Source organism: Aquarana catesbeiana, linkage group LG07 (genome assembly GCF_042186555.1).
Source record: "Aquarana catesbeiana isolate 2022-GZ linkage group LG07, ASM4218655v1, whole genome shotgun sequence".
NCBI classification, from domain to species: domain Eukaryota; kingdom Metazoa; phylum Chordata; class Amphibia; order Anura; family Ranidae; genus Aquarana; species Aquarana catesbeiana.
In genome coordinates this window covers 209,543,028-209,566,135 of record NC_133330.1, presented here as the reverse complement: position 1 = coordinate 209,566,135, position 23,108 = coordinate 209,543,028, and the positions used below count along the sequence as shown (strand labels likewise).

The window sequence follows — 23,108 nt, the reverse complement described above, 5'->3', positions numbered from 1 at the left end:
TTTTTTTTTTTCTTTAAGCATCATTAAAATCACTGCTCCCGAAAAAACGTCCGTTTTTTAAAGTTTTTTTTGCATTGATACATGTCCCCTGGGGCAGGACCCGGGTCCCCAAACCCTTTTTAGGACAATACCATGCAAATTAGCCTTTAAAATGAGCACTTTTGATTTCGAACGTTCGAGTCCCATAGACGTCAATGGGGTTATAACATTCGTGCGAATTTTCGGTCCGTTCGCAGGTTCTGGTGCGAACCGAACTGGGGGGGGGGGTTTCGGCTCATCCCTATCACAGAGTACTGTCTGCCTTGTTTACATAGGCAGACTGTCATTCTTTTAGCGTACTGAATGATTGGGGGTCCCGGTCCACATCGTGTCTGTGGAACCCACTGATCAGCTCTCGCTTTGTAAAATCACAGTGAGATCGACCCAAAACCCCGAAGTGCAGAATCATGGCAACGTGCAATAAATTTGCTATGGGACGGGCATGAACAGGTAATATGAGCTAAAGTGGATGTAAACCCAATGTCATCCTTTCTAAACTACTGCCATAGGGATTACCTATAAGGATATACATGCCTCCTGCATGTATCTTTACCTGTCAAATGTCTCCCCTCTGTCTGTTATGAGACCCGAAAAACTGCATATTCTGTGGGTGGGTCTGTTGTCTGGAGCTCGGTGGGTGGAGTCGTGATGTCAGTAGACTCCCCGCCCACCTCTACACTCCCCTTGTCCATATGTATTTTCTCCTGTGTATTTCTTACACTGAACGTCTGCTATGATCTCTAACATCCAGTGAAAAGACAGGAAAGTAACCACATGACTTCAGCATGCCAAATCATGCTGAGGTGTGGAACAGCCAATCCTTGCAGAGCTGCTGAAGAAAGGAGTGGGGGAGGGAATTAAAAAATACTGCCTGTGTCTTAGGCTAGTGCACGAGATATGTAAATCACCTGTCACTCACAGCAAGGGGGAGGATTTGACAAAGTTTTTCTCAGTTTATTTATTTGTTATTTATTTTACTTATATAGCGCCGTCAATTTACACAGTGCTTTACATATACATTGTACATTCACATCAGTTCCTACCCTCAAGGAGCTTACAATCTAAGGTCCCTAACTCACATTCATATACTAGGGACAATTTAGACAGGATCCAATTAACCTACCAGCATGTCTTTGGAGTGTGGGAGGAAACCGTAGTACCCGGAGGAAACCCACGCAGGCACAGGAAGAACATGCAAACTCCAGGCAGGTAGTGTCGTGGTTGGGACACTTCTTACTGCTAGGCGAGAGTGCTACCCACTACACCACTGTGCCGCCCAGTTTTGTCAAGAATTATCTCACTGAGCAATAAAAGAGGATTGCTCAGAGATGGATTAACTCTGTGTGGCAAGACTGGGCTCAAATAATAGGAAATCTTATACTCTACAGTATGATTAAAAAAAAATTCTCGGGTTTACATCCACTTTAACTCTATTTTTTTCACACACAAATTTTTGTATTAATCACTACAGAGATATTTGTTTTACGCACCTTTTAGATTAGATATGATAAATTAAAGGGACCTCCCTGTAGAAGTGCTCCATGACTAGACTCACAATTGAATTAGAGAGGATTCATGCTGACACGAGGCAAAACCAGAAAAAAAATTACTGTTGGGCTGGCCATACACAATGCAAATTTGCATGATTCCCCCATCCACACGGATAGCGCTGACGGGGGAATCCCTCCTGCTGAGCTATTGTATGCTCCCAGCGGGAGAAGACAATGATTATCGCTAGCAGCTATAGCAGCCGCTAGCAATAATCGAAAGAGACTCCAGCAGGCTGGTTATACTCAAGTTGATCGATCACTCAACTTGGTACATTCATCCTGCCCATTAGCGGTTCGAATCTCGGCCAGTTCCTGCTGAACCGGCTGAGATGCGAACCGCATATGGCCGTCCTAAGTATATAAAAATAATTTTCTGTTTTTCTGATTCTGCATCATACCAAACCACTTACCTATAAAAATTTTCTATGAAGATAGGATAGTAATCCTGCTAAACAAGTCAGGATTTGACAATGTCTTGGTTGCAGCACAAACTGATTTGGCTCTGTAATAGAAGATAACACTGACAGTGCACAAAAGAGGTATAAAAACCTCTAAGGAAAAACCTCTCCTAAATCAAACCAGAATCCTGTTGAATAGATAAATGTTTGTCTCACTTGCAACAGGGAATGTTTTTGCTCTCTCTACCTCACAAATCAGCTCTTATAGAACTCCTGCTGAATGAATAAATGTTTGTCTCACTTACAACAGGGAACATTTCTGTTCTGTCCACCTCACAGATCAGCTTTTGTAGAAATCTCTGTATCACTCACACTGAGATTGCTGTTACAAGGTACAAAACATACCCCTCTCGATTTGTCTGATCAAGACATGCAGGCACAGCTCTTCCAAAATCAGTGTCTCACAAACAAGATCTCAGCATGGTCTGCAGCAGATCATGGAAAAAGAAGCTCTGTCTCCTGTGTTGCAGATCTCTTCCTCTGTGGTTTGGTATGATAATCCATTAATATACAGTAGGTGATGTGAATTTGCTAACAAGAGCGTAGAGACTTGGTTCTGCATCATATCAACACACAATGGAACAGTGTTGCCAACCTACCAGATTGAAATTTACTGAAACAACACCCAAAATTTACTGGCACAGCCAAGTTTTTACTGGCATTTCCAAAAGTTACAAAATTACAGATTTAAGTGCAAATTTGAGTATGTAGGCTACAATATGCAATTAGCAATATGATTTAGGGTAGATAATAAGGCAAAAACATATTTCTTATTTTATTTTCGATATAGTAAGTAAGTAGCTCAGGAACAGGAGACAGGAGGGCAATCATTTAGAATGGACAGCACATATAAAATTGACTCTCACAGTGACACTAACAGCGGTGTGCAGCAGCACAGATGATGATGACATCTCACTGACACAACGTGTCCCCTCCTGAGTCACAGTGACAGTCTCTCTCCAAGCCAAGTGGTCCCTCCAGTCCACTCCAGTCTAAACAGCACCGACAGTCCCGGTCCCAGCCTGCCTTGCTCCCATACCACAGACATGAGGCTGTGGCCGCTCTGCTTTGCTCCATTGAACCATGACATCACACGACATGCTCAGGCACCCCCTCTGCCAGAGACGCCCAATCACACTGTAGCAGGCAGTCGGATGGTCTCAGCCAGCTCCGAACCAAGCTGAGCATCACAACCACATTTTTTACTGGCAACCTTTTACTTTTACTGGCAGGAGAAAAATTGCCTGTTTTTTACTGGCTGCCAGTAAAAATACTGCAATGGAACTAACCAGAGGGAACAAAATACATCATCAACACACAATGCTGCTGGAAAAGGTTTTATTAATGCTTTGATAAAGTCAAACTAATAACCAAAAGTGCCCAAAATGTGCTTTGAGTCTGGGGCCATAGTTACATAGTTACATAGTAGGTGAGGTTGAAAAAAAGACACAAATCCATCAAGTCCAAACTATGTGTGTGATTATATGTCAGTATTACATTGTATATTCCTGTATATCATGGTCGTTCAGGTGCTTATCTAATAGTTTTTTGAAACTATCAATGCCCCCCGCTGAAACCACCACCTGTGGAAGGGAATTCCACATCCTTGCCGCTCTCACAGTAAAGAACCCTCTATGCAGTTTAAGGTTAAACCTCTTTTCTTCTAACTTTATTATGGCCACGTGTCGTTTTATCCCTATAGTGGGGTCACCAGTATGGTATTTTTAAATTAAAATCACATCCCCTCTCAAGCGTCTCTTCTCCTGAGAGAATAAGTTCAGTGCTCGCAACCTTTCTTCATAACTAATATCCTCCAGACCCTTTATTAGCTTTGTTGTCCTTCTCTGTACTCGCTCCATTTCCAGTACATCCTTCCTGAGGACTGGTGCCAGGAACTGGATGGCATACTCCAGGTGAGGCCACCAAAGTCTTGTAGAGTGGGAGAATTATCACTTTATCCATTGAGTTAATCCCCTTTTTAATGCATGCCAATATTCTGTTGCTTTGTTTGCAGCAGCTTGGCATTGCATGCCATTGCTGAGCCTATCATCTACTAGGACCCCCAGGTCCTTTTCCATCCTAGATTCCTCAAGAGGTTCACATTCATATTTTAGCCACCCAAATGCATTATTTTATATTTTTCCACATTAAACCTCATTTGCCATGTAGTTGCCCACCTCATTAATTTGTTCAGATTTTCTTGCAAGGTTTCCACATCATGTGCAGAAGTTATTGCCCTGCTTAGCTTAGTGTCATCTGCAAATACAGAAATTGAACTGTTTACCCCATCTTCCAGGTCATTTATGAACAAATTAAACAGGACTGGTCCCATCACAGAGCCCTGGGGAACCCCACTTCCCACCCCTGACCATTCTGAGTATTCCCCATTTATCACCACCCTCTGAACTCGCCTTTGTAGCCAGTTCCCTTGTAGCCAGTTTTCAATCCATGTACTCACCCTATGGTCCATGCCAACGGACCTTACTTTGTACAGTAAACATTTATGGGGAACTGTGTCAAACGCTATTGCAAAATCCACCACATACATACACCACATCTACGGGCCTTCCTTTATCTAGATGGCAGTTCACCCCCTCATAGAATGTTGATAGATTGGTTTGGCAAGATGGATTCTTCATGAATCCATGCTGATTACTGCTAATGATACTGTTTTCATTACTAAAATCTTGTATATAGTCCCTTATCACCCCCCCAAAGAGCTTGCATACTACTCATGTTGGGCTAACTGGTCTGTAATTCCCAGGGATGATTTTGGCCCTTTTTTAAATATTGGTTCTACATTGGCTTTTCTCCAATCAGCTGGTACCATTCCAGTCAGTAGACTGTCAGTAAAAATTTGGAACAATGCCATATAAAACTTATAGTGGTGGAAGGTGTTGAGTATAGCCCAGCTCGCTACCCTACAGACCACATTTACTAGTACTGTTTGACAATGCTAACACCCTGGTTTAGTGTCCCTTGATCTTTTACAGAGGAGGCAGACTTTCCTTTGTGTAGGTAATTTGTACAGTTTTGACAATCCAGGAGGTAATAACTTTTGGGGATGCAGAGTAACCCCTTCTTGGACCTTTCAATAAAATGAACAAACTCTCTGACCACTGTAATTGCTGCTTTATTAGGATGTGAGCCTGTATTAGGGCCTTCAAGTCCATATTGTTTCAACATGGTTCTTCTGCCTCAGAGTTGACAGAGAAGCAGTCAGGAGCAAAGATTCCCAATTAAAATGCAAATCTGAAGCCACTTTGGGCAAAAATTTTGGGGAGGGCCTCAGAACTACACTATCAGGGAAAAAGGTTCATCACATGAGGGAGCACTCAAGTCTGAGAATTACCTGACCTAGTATCAACTGGCTATAAGAAAAAACACCTTCAGATTGAGATGCCAGATGGAACATTCTGTGTCAAGAGAGAAAGGACGATCCATCAGTCTCCTTAAAACAAGCAACCAATCCCATTATTGGAAATAAAGGTTGGATCAGGGGATGTATCTTGATGGCTTCTGGTTCCTTAGACCACTGGTAGGATGTGGGAGCTGATGGAGCTGAAATATGCACCTTGAGAATGTTGTAACTTAAGCCACCATTAGAGCCCACCTGAAGAAAAGTAAGGACCTCAGCCATAGTAGGAGACTGGAAGTCAAAGTGTCTAGAAGAGGCAAACTCTTCCATGTATGTTGATATGTTGAGGACTTCCTAAAAATCATCAGAATTGACAATAATTTCAAGAAGAATTTTCAAGTTCCATACAGTCAAAGTTAGATGACCCACATTTGGATCAACATGGTCTCCCTGTAGCAGCAAGTTGTGAGCACACAGAAGACTTATTGAAGGGCATACTGAAATGTGGACAAGGAGGGGAAAGCATGACCTCCTGGCCAGAATGGAGCATTACTATAGCCAACACTGCCAATTCCTGGATCTTTAACAATGATTGGAGGATCAGGGCTGCCAGAGGGAAGAGGTATATCCTCCAGGAGTGGACATCCTGGCCTAGAACTTGAGTGTACTCTATAAGAGTAGATAAAATAACCTAATTGTTGTACAGAGATGTCATTAGATGGGACTCTGGGACTCCCTAAGAGATGAAAATTCTCTTGAGATAATTGGGGTTAAGCTCCTTCTTAGTATGTCTCAGAAAACTCTGGCTCAGTTGGTCCAGCAGTGAATTTTGTGGTCCTGCTAGGCAAGAGGCTAAAATACACTTCATGTGCTGTTCTGTCCAGGCAAAAATATTATCCATTACTTGGAGAAGCTGCAACTAATGTATTCCCTACTGTGTTGAGAAAAAAGAAACAACAATCCTGTTGTCCATCAATGATTTCACATTGTGACCCTAAATGATCATCTAAATTACCTTCAATGCTTTTTTACCACTATTAGTTCTTGCAGTTTGGAACAGTTGGGCTCAGGAGTTTGCAAGGACCCCAGGACCCTCAAGTTACAACAGTTTGCCCTGAAGACTTGGATCCGTAGTAACAATGACCCAGCCTCCAGGGCAGATAAGCCTACTAGGGGAGAGATTGGAGCTCTGAGATCCTGCCTAATAGATTGCAGAATCCTGCTGGGCTGGAGAAGGGAATATCAATCGCACTGACATAAGAAGCAGAACAAAAGCATCCTTATGTGCTAATCTGCCCAAGCTAATGCTGGGATTGCAGTCCCAAAAATCTCATACACTTGCAAGCTGACAGTCAGGTTAAGGAAATTACTCTTCTGGCCTGCCACTGGTTCTAAACATTCTTCTTCAGAAAAAATTTTGACAAATAGTTTTGAGAGTCATGTCAAAGTATTCTCGTCTTTGAGGCAGAATCATCTGTCTTTGACCAATGTTCACCTTCCAGCCAAACTTTAACAAAGTTTGATCAATCTGATCTCAATGACTCTGAGATGTAGAGTTCTAGATTGGACAAGATTAAGGATGTTGTCCAGGTAGTATATCCGTATGCCCTAGTGACAAAGATATGGTACAACTACCACTAAAACTTCTAAAATGTTTGAGGCATCATGGCAAGCAGCAGAACTGATCATGATGATTTTTAATATGAAATCACAGGTTCTTTTGCTGTTCCTGGGCCATAGGAATATGAAGGTAGGTGTTCTTAAGGTTCACTGACACCATCCAATCTTCTTTTTGGTAAACTAAAGCTATTTTTGAATGAGAATTCATGCAAAAGGACTACAACTTGAGGAATGAGTTAAGGGTTTGTTGCAACAATTCTGTTATATATGACTCTAGTGGCAGTCTTTTGAGAAAAAAAGGTTTTCTGAATTGCCCCATTAGTACCGCCCCCCGACACAAAACACTAAACAGTTATCACATTTGTGAAATTTCTTACCTTTTATGAGATATGTCTGATTTAATTTTCAGGGAGTCAGCTTTGTGATTCAAAAAATGTATTCTGGCAAAGAGGAAATGTTAGAACAGTGAATTCATCATATCCTCTTCTCCCTCTCTCTACATTAATCGGACTACATTTCCCATGAATCCTTGGGATTGCAATGAATGATGCAAATAATAATGATGATGATGTCTGTGTTCCTGCTTAGCTGTCACAGTGCCCAATGCTTCTCAATGCTTCCCATGGAATCCTCTACTCCCTGCCTCTGATTTTGCCTGGCGTGTATGGAGTTAAATGCTCAAGGAACTTTCGTCTCTCTGCATTCTTTACTGTGTGATCCAATGGCCGGAGCTGTAAATGGAGCAAGGCAAAGGAGATTAGTTGAAGAGCCGCAATTATTGATAAGGGCTGGAGCAACATGTGAAGGGAGGGGGGAGGATGTGGAGAGACAAGGGGCAGCAGTGACAGGAGAAAGTACGAACGGATGACAGGCTGCCTGGTTTTCCATATTTTACTATGTATAGCAGAGGTGGATGACAGGAGCCAAGCCGCAGATACATGCAGGATGAGAGAGTGGGGAGGGATGAACAGCTTCAGGAGGGGAACTAGTGGAGGCAGGGAGGAGAGGTGAAGGAGAACACCACCTCCAATGGGTGGTACAGACCAGGGTCTCCAAGTCCCGTCCTCCCACTACAGTAAGTGTGGACGGAAGTGGAAGTCCCTGCTTGCTGGGAGAGAACTACAACTGGGCGTGTCAGACCGCTGGCTGAGGGTACAGGAGGAATAGCAGCCAGTGGTCTTACAAACAGGAAACCACAGGCAAGTGACGGTTTTATTTGAAAGTTACCAGTCTATTGCAGAGGAACTACAGAGCTCAGAAGAAGATGGATGGCATATTCATTGAAGGAAGGAGATCAGCAATAAGGATATGCAAAAAAGTTTTTGGCTGGAGTTCTGCTTTAAAGGTTAAGTATTGATACTAAAAACAGTCACTTCTGATAGTGCTGTTAATGAGGGAAAGATCAAGAGATTTTTTGCTCCATACACACTAAAGTTTTTTTAAGCTACTAGAAGCTGTTATTAGCATTTTTTTCTGCTCATAGAAGCTAAATAGTGTTATCCTATGTGTCCATACACTCTATGCTAGGCTATTAGAGTTGTTTTTTTATCTTCAGCATCTAGAAGCAGAAAAACAATTTTTTTTGTAGAGTTTTTGGGAGCATTTTCCTGTCACAAAAAAAACGCTAAACGCTACTAAATGCCACTAACAGCTTTTTTCGTGCAGTTTTTTTTATTTGTGTACTGTAAAAATGTGAATAGAATGCTAACGCTCCTAAACGCTTCTAAAAGTTACTAAAGCGCTAATAGAAGTCAGTACAAAAACAATATTATCAGTGCTTTTCATCCAGCATTTTTTTCTAGCATTTTTTTGAGCTTAAAAAAAATGCTGGTGTGCATGGAGCCTTTAAGTGGTTGTAAACTCTCTCTGTAAACTTTAGCTCACCGAAAGCTACATTGAAAACGCTACTGATCTGTGCCTGTGAAATCTCACTTAGTACATTCTTCTCGCAATTATTATTGCAATCTTTTATGATGTCACCAGAACGTGCGCATTCCGTCGCTTGATTCATGGCATGCTATGTGTGCCGTTTCAGGGTTAACAGCATGCCGTTTCTGTCATTTTCCCTGTAAGCGGCACAGCACGGAAGCCTCGCGATACTGTGCCTTCCTCCTCAGCGTCCTGGTTCTCTCCTTGTGCACACAATTGCGCATGCGCAAGATTTAGGCAGGGGAACAAAGGAAGGGCAGAAATGATGTCCACACGAGGATCAGGAAACAAGAGTCAAGATGGCGCTGCTGAATCCCGGAAGAGCATCTTTTTTACTAAACAAATAAAAGGTACTTGGAAAGCGTTTTTTTAATGCATATAAACATGGGGGGCATGTTCACAATTAGTTATTTTATAATATTTAAAAAAAAAAGAAAAAAAAAAAAAACGGAGCCTACTTCCTCTTTAATGTTGTACTTTTATTATTGAAAATTGTGCATTTTTTGGAACCCTGTTAAACATTCCCTAATATTTCCCAGCTTAAAAGATCTTTTTTTTCTATATAAAGCAGCTTTGTTGATTAGAAAGAGAGATGTATACAGATAAGCTAATTGTCATCAAATGGCAAAACAGTCATTTTACGATTGAATAATCCTCTACCTCAGCAGGAAACAATGATTGAAAAGCGCTGCCTACATAAATAGATAAATATAGATAGATATATAGAAATGACATATGTTTCTCATTTATCTTCCATGCTACCCTTAGGAGACCGTATTCAGTAAGTGATTATGGTGAGATGATCAGCCAATTAGGCACTTTCGATATAGGTTTCTTTGGCTGCTTTAAGTGTTATCTTGGAGTGATTTAATAAAGGGTGCAGATCAACATGATGAAAAGAGACATAAACATTGTAAGGGAACACATTCATAGTATATATTTATCTTCTTTGACAAGACTTTACATTAGTGCTGTCTCAAATTTAAATCATGGCATAGTGCTAAAGAAAAATCTGTTTAAATGGGATGAAATGTTAACATAAAAGTGGCATTCCAGGCAAATAAAACAATATATTTGTATTCTGTGCATATACAAAATCATTTCTCTTTCTTTCTTTTTCTTAATTTCTTTTTTCTTTTTTCTTTCTTTCATTCTTTCTCTCTTACTTTTCTTTCTTTATTTTCTTTCTTTTTAAAAATATTGAAAATGTTAGTTATTTGGTTTACATGTACTTTAAATTTATGTACCTGTTTAAAACTGTGTTAAGTCCACTTCAACCATCATATGTTTACAGTGTTTTTATTTTCTACAATTAAACTTTACATTTCCCTTGTGGTTATCTGGTAAATGGATGTTCTCTGTGACTTTTGCTGCACACAACGTTTATATATTTAATTGAAAAATATAACTCTTTAAATATACTGTAATGTTTTTGGCTCTTAGCTAAAAATAATAGCAAGCCCACTTCAATTCCACATTTGTGCCTGTCCATCTGAGCGATGACAATGTAATATCAATAACCTTGCACACAATTGGGTTAATATGCAATTAGATTAATTTTGCTAATAAAAAATGAAAAATTGCTCTCTGGAACTTATAATATTCTCAATATCCTGATGAAATATTCAATGATGGCATGTATAATGAGCAATAGCAGCAGCCTTGTACAGTATGGTGACATCTGCCATCCAATATAAAAGAAATTAAAAATGTATAACCTACAGCACACGGAGAAGATTTACTCATCTTTGATCCTAAAAATGTATTATCAGAAGCTTAACAAGGATTATATGTGAAAACATGGACTAATGTTGCAGCAGTTATCTTTTGCACGATAAACCTTTTCCGTGCCAGACGGACCTATTCTGAAATGCAATTTTCACTCACAAATATGATAAATGTTGTTTACACTGACTCCTAATATGGTCAGTACATATGTGTAAGGGACATTCTCAGCCCTTAACTGTCAGTTTATTACACAAGTGATTACCGGTACTTATTCTGAAGTACACATTGTAATTAAGCAAAAAGTAAAAAAAAAAAGAAAAAGGCTTAGGTTTAAGTGATAGTAAACACACACTGTTTAATTTACATTGTCCCTTCTATTTCTGTATATGGATGATGGCACTGTAATTATTTTATGTTAAAAAAAAAAAATCTACCTTTTTCCTAATCAATATACAGCTGTCAGATCTTTCACGGACTGTCTGTAGGGAAACATACAGTAAGCAGGAGGAGCTTCTAGTCTTCTGCTGCTGATCACATGTTCAAAATCAAAAAATTGGCATACAAATATGTATTTGAAATTAAATCTTTATTATTTCTGCCAGTCACAGGCTGCATCACGCCCCTCCAGCCTGTGTCTTAAAATAAGAGGGAGGTGAAGCCACCATTATTGTACATGTAATATACCACCCCCATTGTGTTTAGCTGGTTAGTGGGCATGAAGGACAGGGAGGGAGTGGGCTGTCATTTACCACTGAGTATACACCCACATGTGTGACTTTATAGTCACATGGGCTGCTCAGATGTGATAGGGAGTTCAGTCCATCAGAGCCAGGGGCAGCAGAAATTAGGTGTCAGCTGACTTTGAAAGTGAGGACCTGGAGGCAAACCCTTCAACCTGATGTCGGGAAAGGTGTCTCTGTAGCCGCAAACACACCAGAGCCTGAACTGCTGATAAAGTGAGTGCCACTATGGCAAACTGCCTGTTAATAAGACAATTTTTGTACACTGTTTAGCTGTGATAAGAGCATGCTTTGGTTTGGTCACAGTCTTTCTCACAATGTGAGTGATGCTGAACAGAGGATAACAGAAGGTACTGTAAAGTGATGACATCAGACATTGTGTGAGAGAGAGACAGTTCTTTGACTCAAAAGGTGTCCTGCATTTAAAGTGTATATGTGATTTTTTTTTAAGCTGCACTGCACTTACCCAACCAGTACTAAAAATACCACAATTACAAACACAAAAAAAAAATACAGTATCTCACAAAAGTGAGTACACCCCTAACATTTTTGTAAATATTTTATTTTATCTTTTGAGGTGACAACACTGAAGAAATTACACTTTGCTACAATGTAAAGTAGTGAGTGTACAGCTTGTAAAATGCCCCGTACACACAATCGGAAATTGATCGGACATTCGGACAACAAAATCCATGGATTTTTTTCCGACGGATGTTGGCTCAAACTTCTTGCATACACACAGTTACACAAAGTTGTCGGAATTTCCAAACGTCAAGAACGCGGTGACATACAACGCGTACGACGAGCCGAGAAAAATAAAGTTCAATAGCCAGTGCGGCTCTTCTGCTTGATTCCGAGCATACGTGGCACTTTGTACGTCGGAATTGTGTACACACAATTGGAATTTGCATGAACAGATTTTGTTGTCGGAAAATTTGAAAACCAGATTTCAAATTTTGTGCGACGGAAATTCCGATGGAAACTGTCCGATGGAGCCTACACACGGTCGGAATTTCCGACAACAAGCTCCGATCGCAAATTTCACGTTGGAAAATCCAACCATGCGTACACGGCATAACAGTGTAAATTTGCTGTCTCCTCAAAATAACTCAACACTCAACCAATAATGTCTAAACTACTGGCAACAAAAGTGAATACACCCCTAAGTAAAAATGTCCAATTTTGGCCCAATTAGCCATTTTCCCTCTTCGGTGCCATGTGACTCGTTAGTTTTATAAGGTCTCATGTGTGAATGGGGAGCAGGTGTGTTAACTTTGGTGTTATCGCTCTCACTCTCTCATACTGGTCACTGGAAGTTCAACATGTTATCGCATGGCAAAGAACACTCTGAGGTTCTGAAAAAAAAAGAATTGTTGCCCTACATAAAGATGGCCTAGGCTATAAGAAGATTGCCAAGACCCTGAAACTGAGCTGCAGCATGGTGGCCAAGACCATACAGTGGTTTAACAGGACAGGTTTGACTCAGAACAGGCCTTGCACACTGCATCAAATTGGTCTGCATGGCTGTCGTCCCAGAAGGAAGCCTCTTCTAAAGATGATGCACAAGAAAGCCCGCAAACAGTGTACAGAAGACAAGCAGACTAAGGACATGGATTACTGGAACAATGTCCTGGTTCTGATGAGACCAAGATAAACTTATTTGGTTCAGATCGTGTCAAACGTGTGTGACGGCAACCAGGTGAGGAGTATAAAGACAAGTGTGTCTTGCCTACAGTCAAGCATGCTGGTGGGAGTGCTGTGGGCACTGGGGAGCTACAGTTCATTGAACCATGAATGCCAACATGTACTGTGACATACTAAAGCAGAGCATGATCCCCTCCCTTCGGAGACTGGGCCACAGGGCAGTATTCCAGCATGATAACGACCCCAACCACACCTCCAAGATGACCACTGCCTTGCTAAAGAAGCTGAGGGTAAATGTGATGGACTGGCCAAGCATGTCTATAGACCTAAACCCTATTGAGCATCCTCAAATGGAAGGTGGTCTCTAACATCCACCAGCTTCGTGATGTCGTCATGGAGGAGTGGAAGAGGACTCCAGTGGCAACCTGTGAAGCTCTGGTGAACTCCATGCCCAAGAGGCTTAAGGCAGTGCTGAAAGATAATGGAGGCCACACAAAACATTGACACTTTGGACCCAATTTGGACATTTTCACTTAGGGGTATACTCACTTTTGTTGCCAGCGGTTTAGATATTATTGGCTGTGTGTTGAATTATTTTGAGGGGACAGCTAATTTACACTGTTATATAAGCTGTACACTCACTACTTTACATTTTAGTGTCATTTCTTCAGTGTTGTCACATGGAAAGATATAATAAATTTTTACAAAAATGTGAGGGGTGTACTCACTTTTGTGAGATGCTGTGTATATATATATATAGATATATATCTATATATAGATATATATCTATATATAGATATATCTATAGATATATAGATATATCTATATATATATCTATATATATACGTGTGTTTTGTGTTTATCATTGAAGTATATTTAGTACTGGCTGGGTAAGTGCAGTGCAGCTTTAAAAAAAAAAATCACATATACACTTTAAATGCAGGACACCATATATATATGTATATATATATATATATATATATATATATATATATATATATATATATATATATATATATATATATATATATATATAGTGCCTTGAAAAAGTATTCATACCCCTCGACATTTTACCACATTTTGTCATGTTACAACCAAAAACGTGAATGTATTTTTTGGGGATTTTATGTTATAGACCAACAAGAAGTGGCACATAATTGTGAAGTGGAAGGAAAATGATAAATGATTTTCAAAACCTTTTATTTACCTTTTTGTTCGCTACTTTCTTCAAGGCACTGTTTACAAAAAATCTAGTAACCCGTGAAAAAACGTAAATAGTCCAAAGTTGTGCCAGAAAAATGTCTCCTTTTACAAAGTGCCAGTGCTCAAAAAAGGTACTTGATTAATGCTATAATAGATGAGTACAGAATCGACCTATGGTTCTCTTCTAGTCGAAATAAACTTTCTGTTTAAAGTAGCACTATGGCCTCTCATTAAAAGAATAAATAAGTGTTGCAGGACTTAATTAAAGTGCATTTGCATTTACAGTTTACTCTTACTTCCCCTGTAAACTCCCACAACACTTGTTGATCCTGTTGGTGAAGTCTGCCTAATGCAGCTTCCTTTGATGGTGTGGCAATGATGCTGCTCTGCTCCTGAATTCAGAGCAGCATTTTCACTTCCATGTAAGCTGTGCCTGATTGCTCTAAAGTGGGATAAAATAACGTTGCAGAGGGCATGGCTATCAGCATTGTTATTGTTGAATAAGGAGCACATAGCACTCCCCATTGCTTTGTGGATTAATAGCACTACCTAAACCCTCTTACTGTCATCTGCAGTATTTGAGGGGAAACATATAAGGAGCTAACGAAGGAGGATTTCACTTATTTAGGGAAGGCAAAGGGTTATTTTTGGTTTTCTTTATGAAACTTGTGTATCACATAGTAACTGGATTTGGTACCGGTTTAGACTGTTAGACAAAAGCCTTCAGTTGTACTTTAAGTCAGATAATTAATCAGATGCATCAAAACACAAAAGGTGTGTAAAGTCTTTCACTTCATTTTCTTTAGGAAACATTTACAGCCTGAGTAGAAAAGCCTGTCCCCTGCCAGTATGTTGTATAAAAATCGAATTACCAGGCAGGTGGTTTCTACACCCCAGGGGATTACCACCATCTCCTTGGCTTGTAGTGTAATGTAACAAAAATATAACTTAAACCGTAACACCACTTCTACAAGGTCCAGAAACAACTTTCTTCCAATTAAAGTCAGGGGTAAAAATCAAGAGTATTGTTAAGTAGAGCCTTGAAATAAAGGACATCAACGCCAATAGAGCTGCATTCGTCTTATGCATGTTTACTTCAGAATATGCACTGTACAGTTGATCACATTTCTTCAGGACAATGCGATGCAGTTTACAAGGCAGTACAGTTTTTATAGAGAATGGTTATACAGTAATCTTATGGTGGACACAAGCCCAAAGTTACACGTCACAAGTACGCATTTCACTAAGTATTTCAACACAGGTTCTGGCTAACTTTCTGGCTTACTTTGACCCAAAATATTTTAATGTGACAAGTTGTTTTGACAGAAGGGAAGAATAATTATTTGGGAAAGGTCAATTTGACTTTTAAACAGGGACTTTCTATGTCAACATCCCATATCACATTCTTTCTTAGAATTGTGTCATATCATTGGCAGAACATTTCATGTCAACTGGTCAGCCACATGTGTTGCAATACCAAAAGAATTCAGAAACATTTTACAGAAAAACAAATATAAGAATTATCAGAAATACAAAAGAAAGTTGAGGAACTCTGGATACATTAAAAGATATGGTTCATATCTTCACAGCCCCTCCTGTGTTTAGAATTCTTTCGGTATCCCTTTTAAGCTTCTTCTGTGTCTTTAGGTTGATCTCCAGATATACGGACCACCATCTCATGAGCAGTTCTGACTCAAGACCTTAAGGGCTCAGAAGAACCAATATTAGTACCAGCACGTGTGATTATCTTCAAACAACATTTGTATAACATAGGTGCGCATTTATCTATCAGGATTATGAGGACTATAATTCCTACAATGTATAAAATACCATGCAAAATTCCAGAAAACCATCCTGCAATACCGGAAAACCAGTTGAGAGGATTGAACCAGGAAAGCCAGCTTTCCCAGCTTCCTTCCACCCAAGCAGTTTCGGTATGTTCTTTGCGAAATTTAACCATCATTTGTTGTACCTTTTCTACATGTGAAATGATGGCATCTTCAGTCTTAGTATCATTTCCAATGTAGTTACAACAAGTAGTTCCCACTATGGTGCATATTCCTCCTTGACTGGCCGTGAGATAATCCAGCACCAGCCGGTGCTGCAAAACCTCTTTTTTGATCATCTTCAATTCTATAACAAGGGCTATAAAGTTTCTATCATACAAGGCAGTAATGTTATCCATCAGGTCTGCCAAATCAATGATGAAACTGAAAGCCTTTTTAATACAACATCTATTTACCCAAGGAATATAAAACAATGGTTTAATCTCTCTGTCGTGATTCAACATTTATGGAGTTATCATCTGACTTAGGATAAAATGTAGGCCTATCAGGAGAATCGTCATTTTTCACATTCATTTCAGAGTCTTCTTCTTGTCCTCCTGGGGTTTCATCTTCTCCTGAAGCTGACTGATCAGTGAGATCCCTTTTAACAAGGCACACAGAGTCTTTTTTAAGAAAATGTACAGGTTTTTTGTGGAGCTGTGTTTCTTGAAAGTCATTATCCTCCATACACCAAGTAGCAGGTATGACTCTACCAAAGTAACAAACCCTATTAGAATTCAAAGGAACCCAAGAATATGCTTTCTTTCCACATATGAAATAATAACCTGGTGGGGCAGCACAAGCTTTATTGAAATTATATCCTTGTAGGCACATCAATAGCTTCATATTAATCTGCCGGGAATGTTGACGATGTGTGTAATCATGTAATTCCTGATATCTGTCAGTACTCCACACAACATCCTTACCATCAAACCAGTATTTGATATCAGCATTATCCATACAGTTGGAGTTCCCAATCAGTTGAGTAGTACTCTGGTAACCCTGGGAAAGTAACTCAGGTGTATAAGTTCGAGTAAAGTTAATGCAGATGCTGGTTTTCTCAATGGAGCATTTGTGAACAGTAGAAGTGAAATAACTCTGTCAATCATTGTTCTACTGACATCACCAAAGCGTGCACTGTCCTCTATTTCAGCTAAAGTGCTAGGTATTCCTAACAAGGGTATAGTCTTATGAAAAATAGGTACATGTGTGCATATCCAGCAATTAGTGATATTCATCTTCTTGGCAGCTTGCAGGTGCATAGCTACAAAAGAGTTATGGAAAGGCTCTGCCAGCTTGGCATGATATTCATGTGCAGCTTCCCTCCGTGCTCCCAGATCAGCATCTGAAACCGGTTCACGTTGTGACATTTCTTCCATTACAGTAGCATTAAAAAGAAAAGTGTCTTGTATCTTACCCTTTTCTTTCTTGTATGTCCATTCATATGCCATGACTGTAATCCATACCACCACACCACCGCAGAGGATAACACTCCAGAGCTTCACATTCATCTTAGGCCCTAGGAGATTCATTCTGCAGTTTTCTTGCTCGTGCACGAGTCAGTGGAGGAGACCTGGAAGGTAAAGGTACAGAACAATTCTTGCCAGTAGCAGACCAGCTTATATTCTCCTTTGGAACCACAGACTTCTTACAGTGTGAACCATGCACCCAATACTTATAGTCTTTCAGCTTCACTGCAGTAGGAGACACAAGAATGACCTGAAATGGTCCTTTCCACTTAGGGGACAAAGTAGTCCGGGGTGTGTAATTCTTGATATACACCCAATCTCCTGCCTTTAGTCCATGAGTTCCTTCACTTGTGTCCACAGGTTGTCCTGCTTTGGCTCTGGAAAAAGTATCAGAAAACACATTTGTCAATTTGCGAACATATCCTATCACGGAATCTTGACCATTTATTAAAGTCACTGTCTCTGGCTGCACAAGAGATGAATGTAGTCTTTTAGGCGGTCGCCCAAATAATATGTCAAAAGGTGACAGTCCATTTTTCTCTTTAGGGGTAGTCCTAATGGTCCCCAAGGCTATAGGTAACGCTTCTACCCATGTGCTTTGTCCATTAGCAGTTATTTTGGCCAAATATCTCTTCAAGGTTTGATTGCTGCGTTCCACCAGGCCACTAGCCTGAGGTCTGTAAGGAGTATGCAATTGCTGTTTCATACCCAAAATATTCACTACTTCTGCCATGAGTTTATTATCAAAATGTGTACCTCTATCTGAGGAAATTATTGACCCTATACCAAACCTTGGGATCAATTCCCTCCTCAGACATTTTACCACAGTTCTGGCATCATTTTTCAACGTGGGCCACGCCTCTGGCCAGGCCGAAAATTGATCAATGCAAACCAAAAGATACTTAAATCGACCACAAGGAGGCTTATCCGAGAAGTCAATTTGCACAATTTGAAATGGCTCCTCAGTATGTGGAATATGCCTCATGGGAGTGGGCACTGACTTTCCAATGTTATGCATTTGACATATAAAACATTCAGTAACCTTTTTAGCAGCATATGCAGAAAAACCTGGAGCCCACCAATCTCTGGCTACCACCCTGACACATACACATCCCTCCTGTTGAGACATGGCAAGGCCCATGGCTCAAAACAAACAAAGAAGGAAACAATGTCGGAGGAGCAACCAGTCTGTTTTTTAATCTCCATATACTATCTGCTCCACAAACAGCTCTCTTTGTGGTCCAAGAGGATGTATGAGGTGAGCTTTCCTGCAGGGCTGATGGAATGTCCAGATCCACTTGAAGATCTGTGAGCAGGAATGTTGGAAGCGCTGTAGTTGGCTCATAAGAATATATAGCATCTTTAGCACACCTCTCAGCCAAAGCATTCCCAAGTGATATACTATCATCTGCTCTGGTATGTGCTTTACATTTAATTACTGCAACTTTAAGAGGCAGCTGGATCGCTGCCAATAATCTAACAATTAACTCTTTATGTTGTATAGGAGTTCCTGCTGCTGTCAAATAACCCCTTTCTTGCTAGAGTTGTGCAAAACTATGCACTATGCCTACAGCATAAGCTGAGTCACTATAAATATTTACAATAGTCCCTTCTGTTTGGGGTTAATAAATTGCTGGCATAAGGAGCAAATCTAAAGTCTCCCTTTACTTCAAGTATGTTTTACTCCCATTCCTTCAGTGTTTAAAACTATAGTTACTCCTATATATATTAGTATACCTCTGTCTAGTAGACTGTCAGGGGAGTATGGTGATAAAATAAAAGAACATTTATGGCACTGACCTCCCATTTTTACTTATAGAGGTTCAGTGACTTTGGCAGTAATTACATCATTACTTACCCCGACCAAAATTACCTGCTGATTCGAAGTGGCAACATTGGCATCACATATATTTAACAAACTCTTTGAATCGCCTTTATCTATTAAACACAGGATAGATAAACCATTAACTGACATATCAATCATTGGTTCTGTATTTTGTCCCAAATTCAAGACAGCAAGTTCATGGAAGGAATGAAATTTTCATTAATCAAATCACCACACTCCACTATCTGCTGAACCTGAGCCCCCACTCTTGGGACATTTCTAACATACATCTTAGTTCTGCTAGACTTAGCTCATCTTTCCCTTCTAATTTGAACAGCTAAGACCTGCACCGTAATACTTTCTGTATGCAGTGTTGCTTTTCCCGGTACAGGAACTTGCTATACATTCATTATTATTTATTTTTATCTCTATCCTTATTAATCTATCAGATTTTGTAAAATTCAATATTCATTAGTTTTAGCGATAGCTTCTTTCTCCTGCTTTTATAGGTTTGGGAACTGGATAGATAGAAGTGTTAGCAGAACTCCTACAAGGAGTAAGAACACCCTCCTGTAATAACTCCTCTATTACTGGCTCAATACCTTCAACTGATTCAGAGGATAACGGGTATTGAGGTAGTCTAGGTACTGGTAGTGCAGGGTCTCTATTTAACCGCACAGGAGCAACTTTCATAAGACCAGGAGTGTTTGCTCCTGTTATCCATATGGAAGGGTCAATTTTTTGTTTGGCCTCTTCTGGAATTCCTTCCTCCATATCAGTTACTAATAAAGGCATGAACAACAGATCAGTTGCTTCTTCTTTTAACCTATGTGGTATGTCAACAACAGTTTTATCCAGAGATAAAGCAATGGTTACCCCCATCTTAGAAAGTAAATCTCTTCCTAATAAATTACAGGGGGAATGTGGAGACAATACAAATGAGTGTTCTGTTGAATGCTCTCCCAATGTCACCGGTACAGATTGTGTAACCCTTGCTGAGATTATATTATTACTTACTCCAACCAAAGAAACTCTTTCATTGGAAAGTGGTAAGTTAGGGTCAAAGACATTTAAAAGGGACCATGAAGCCCCTGTGTCTATGAGACCACACAAATCAATACCGTTTACATTTATTTCAACCATTGGCTCATCAGCAGAATCAAATTCAATTACAGCTAAAGCTTGATAAAATGGGTCATCTATATTGTCACCACATCCCACCTCATCCTAGCGCCCCCTACAGTCCCTTGCTATATGTCCACTCAATCCACCCTTGAAGTGGAGAGGGCACGAGGCTGCAGGGTTGGGAGTCTTACTCTATTTGGAATGATTTGTTGATATCGGGACTGAATTCTAGGGTTTATGCGTTGTCCCTCATTTTGTCTCCAATTACCACGCTTTTGCCATGGTGCCCCATAATTAGAGATATATACCACTCCCTAGGTGGGTAAGGGGGGGGGGGCGCTATTGGTACACCCTGAGGTGTTACCTGCACTGTAGATACTGTTACCCCCTTGGGCTCTGGGACTTTTTCCTTAACCTCTGGTAGTTGTATATTCATCATGTTTGTTTTCTCCTTCTTTTCTACCTTGTCTTTTCTTTTTTGTAACACTTCGTAAGCTATTTAAGCAATCTCAACTCAGGGGCAGGTTTCTTTCTCCATCCTACTGTAGGAAGCTCTATTTCTTCCCTAATCTCAGGCAACATTCCACCCACCAATACATTCACATACTTTGGTCGCTTCATATCACTTTCATCATCTGGAATCCAATCAGTATGCTTCTGAATAGCATCTTTGAATCTATTCCAGTAATCTAACACATCCTCATCTTTCTTCTGCACAACATCCATCAATGCTTGCATATCTTGCAAATACATTCTATACATCCACATACTTTTCTGACACTGCACAATCAATCAAGATCCACGTATCCATATATGTAGCTTGTTGCGTTTTCTCTATCCACATCACATAACTTTTTATACCATTTCTTTGGATTTTTCTCTAAGTTGGGCAGATCAACAATAAATGCCCTAATTTCATTGGGTTTCCAGGGGACATAAACTTTTCCTATTCTTGCGGTATAATTACCCTGGCCATCTTCTACATGTAGAGCAGCTTTCTCTGAGCACATTTTATAGTGGGGTGGTTTTATATCCTTCCTGGATACTACTTCCCAGGCTGCTAAACATTCAATCCCCCCACAATCAAACATTTTAAAAAGCAGATTAAACAATGCATCAATTATAGGTTGTAATTTAGCAATACTCAGCCCTGTTACTTTTGCTAATTTCAATAACTTTTTTTTTTTTTTTCCCTATCTTTTGTTAACCCAAATGTATTCATGACAGGCAAAACATTTTTTTAAAGCAAATTTCCCATATTTATCACAATTTCTCATTAATCTCTTCAGAAATGACAATAATTTGGAACTCAGGGACTGAGAGCTCCACCGTTTATCTTTATGGCTGTGTACCAGCAGCCCAGTACATAAGTTGAGATATCTCGCTCGTTCTACTCTCAGAAGGACGTCTCCTTCTGAGTGGCAATAGGCTAGTCCCTATCTAGACTCCCTATTCCAGAGAACATACAGCAGGTCATTCACCCATTTGTGGATATCTGCTGAAGGCAATACCTATCTGCCTTAGGACCACAAAAGTTCAAAAAATATCATTCACCCATTTGTGGATATCCGCTGAAGGCAATATATCTGCCTTAGGACCACAAACGTTTACACCAAAAAAAATTAAACACCACTACCAACTTCTATTCACTCTTCAGAAATTGTGGTACCTGCACTTATACATCCCTTCACAAAATATATATACATTGTCATTTCTGGAGACAAGGAGAAAAAGGCAAGCGCTTAAAATTATAATTTTTGTAGCATGCTTTAAATTGTAATAGGTACCTTTAACATTCTCAGTGATCATGCAGAGACAAAATGCAGGCAAAATCAAATAGGAAACGTGTTACCTTCTGTGGCTGCACTCCCCCAACCGGCCTCACAACACCGCACAGAAAAGACAGTATATATCATGAGAAAATAAAAGTTTTCTCACCTGAGGCCTCTTTGCTGCTGTCTGTCCTGGAGAGGGTGGAGAGCCAGTGGTGGAGATGCGGACAAGAAGACACAAATCGGGGGTCACCAAATGTTAAGTAGAGCCTTGAAATTAAGGACATCAACGCCAATAGAGCTGCATTCGTCTTATGCATGTTTACTTCAGAATATGCACTGTACAGTTGATCACATTTCTTCAGGACAATACGATGCAGTTTACAAGGCAGTACAGTTTTTATAGAGAATGGTTATACAGTAATCTTATGGTGGGCACAAGCCCAAAGTTACACATCACAAGTATGCATTTCACTAAGTATTTCAACACAGGTTCTTGCTAACTTTCTGGGTTACTTTGACCCAAAATATTTTAATGTGACAAGTTGTTTTGACAGAAGGGAAGAATAATTATTTGGGAAAGGTCAATTTGACTTTTAGACAGGGACTTTCTATGTCAACATCCCATATCACATCCTTTCCGAGAATTGTGTCATATCATTGGCAGAACATTTGATGTCAACTGGTCAGCCATATGTGTTGCAATACCAAAAGAATTCAGAAACATTTTACAGAAAAACAAGTATGCTTCACTAAGTGTTGCAGTGTCCCTAAGCACTGTATGTACTGCAGTTAGCTTCAGTTACAGTGCCTTGCAAAAGT

General features: G+C 39.9%; 1 long non-coding RNA gene across 1 annotated transcript; it reads right to left on the bottom strand.

The window, feature by feature from the left end:
- Nucleotides 1–15,340: 15,340 nt before the first annotated feature.
- Nucleotides 15,341–22,666, bottom strand: LOC141102522 (uncharacterized). Its single transcript, XR_012235132.1, has 2 exons — nucleotides 22,453–22,666; nucleotides 15,341–17,941 (listed from the first exon to the last, which is right to left on the bottom strand). It is a non-coding gene; the product is annotated as an uncharacterized lncRNA (long non-coding RNA).
- Nucleotides 22,667–23,108: the final 442 nt, after the last annotated feature.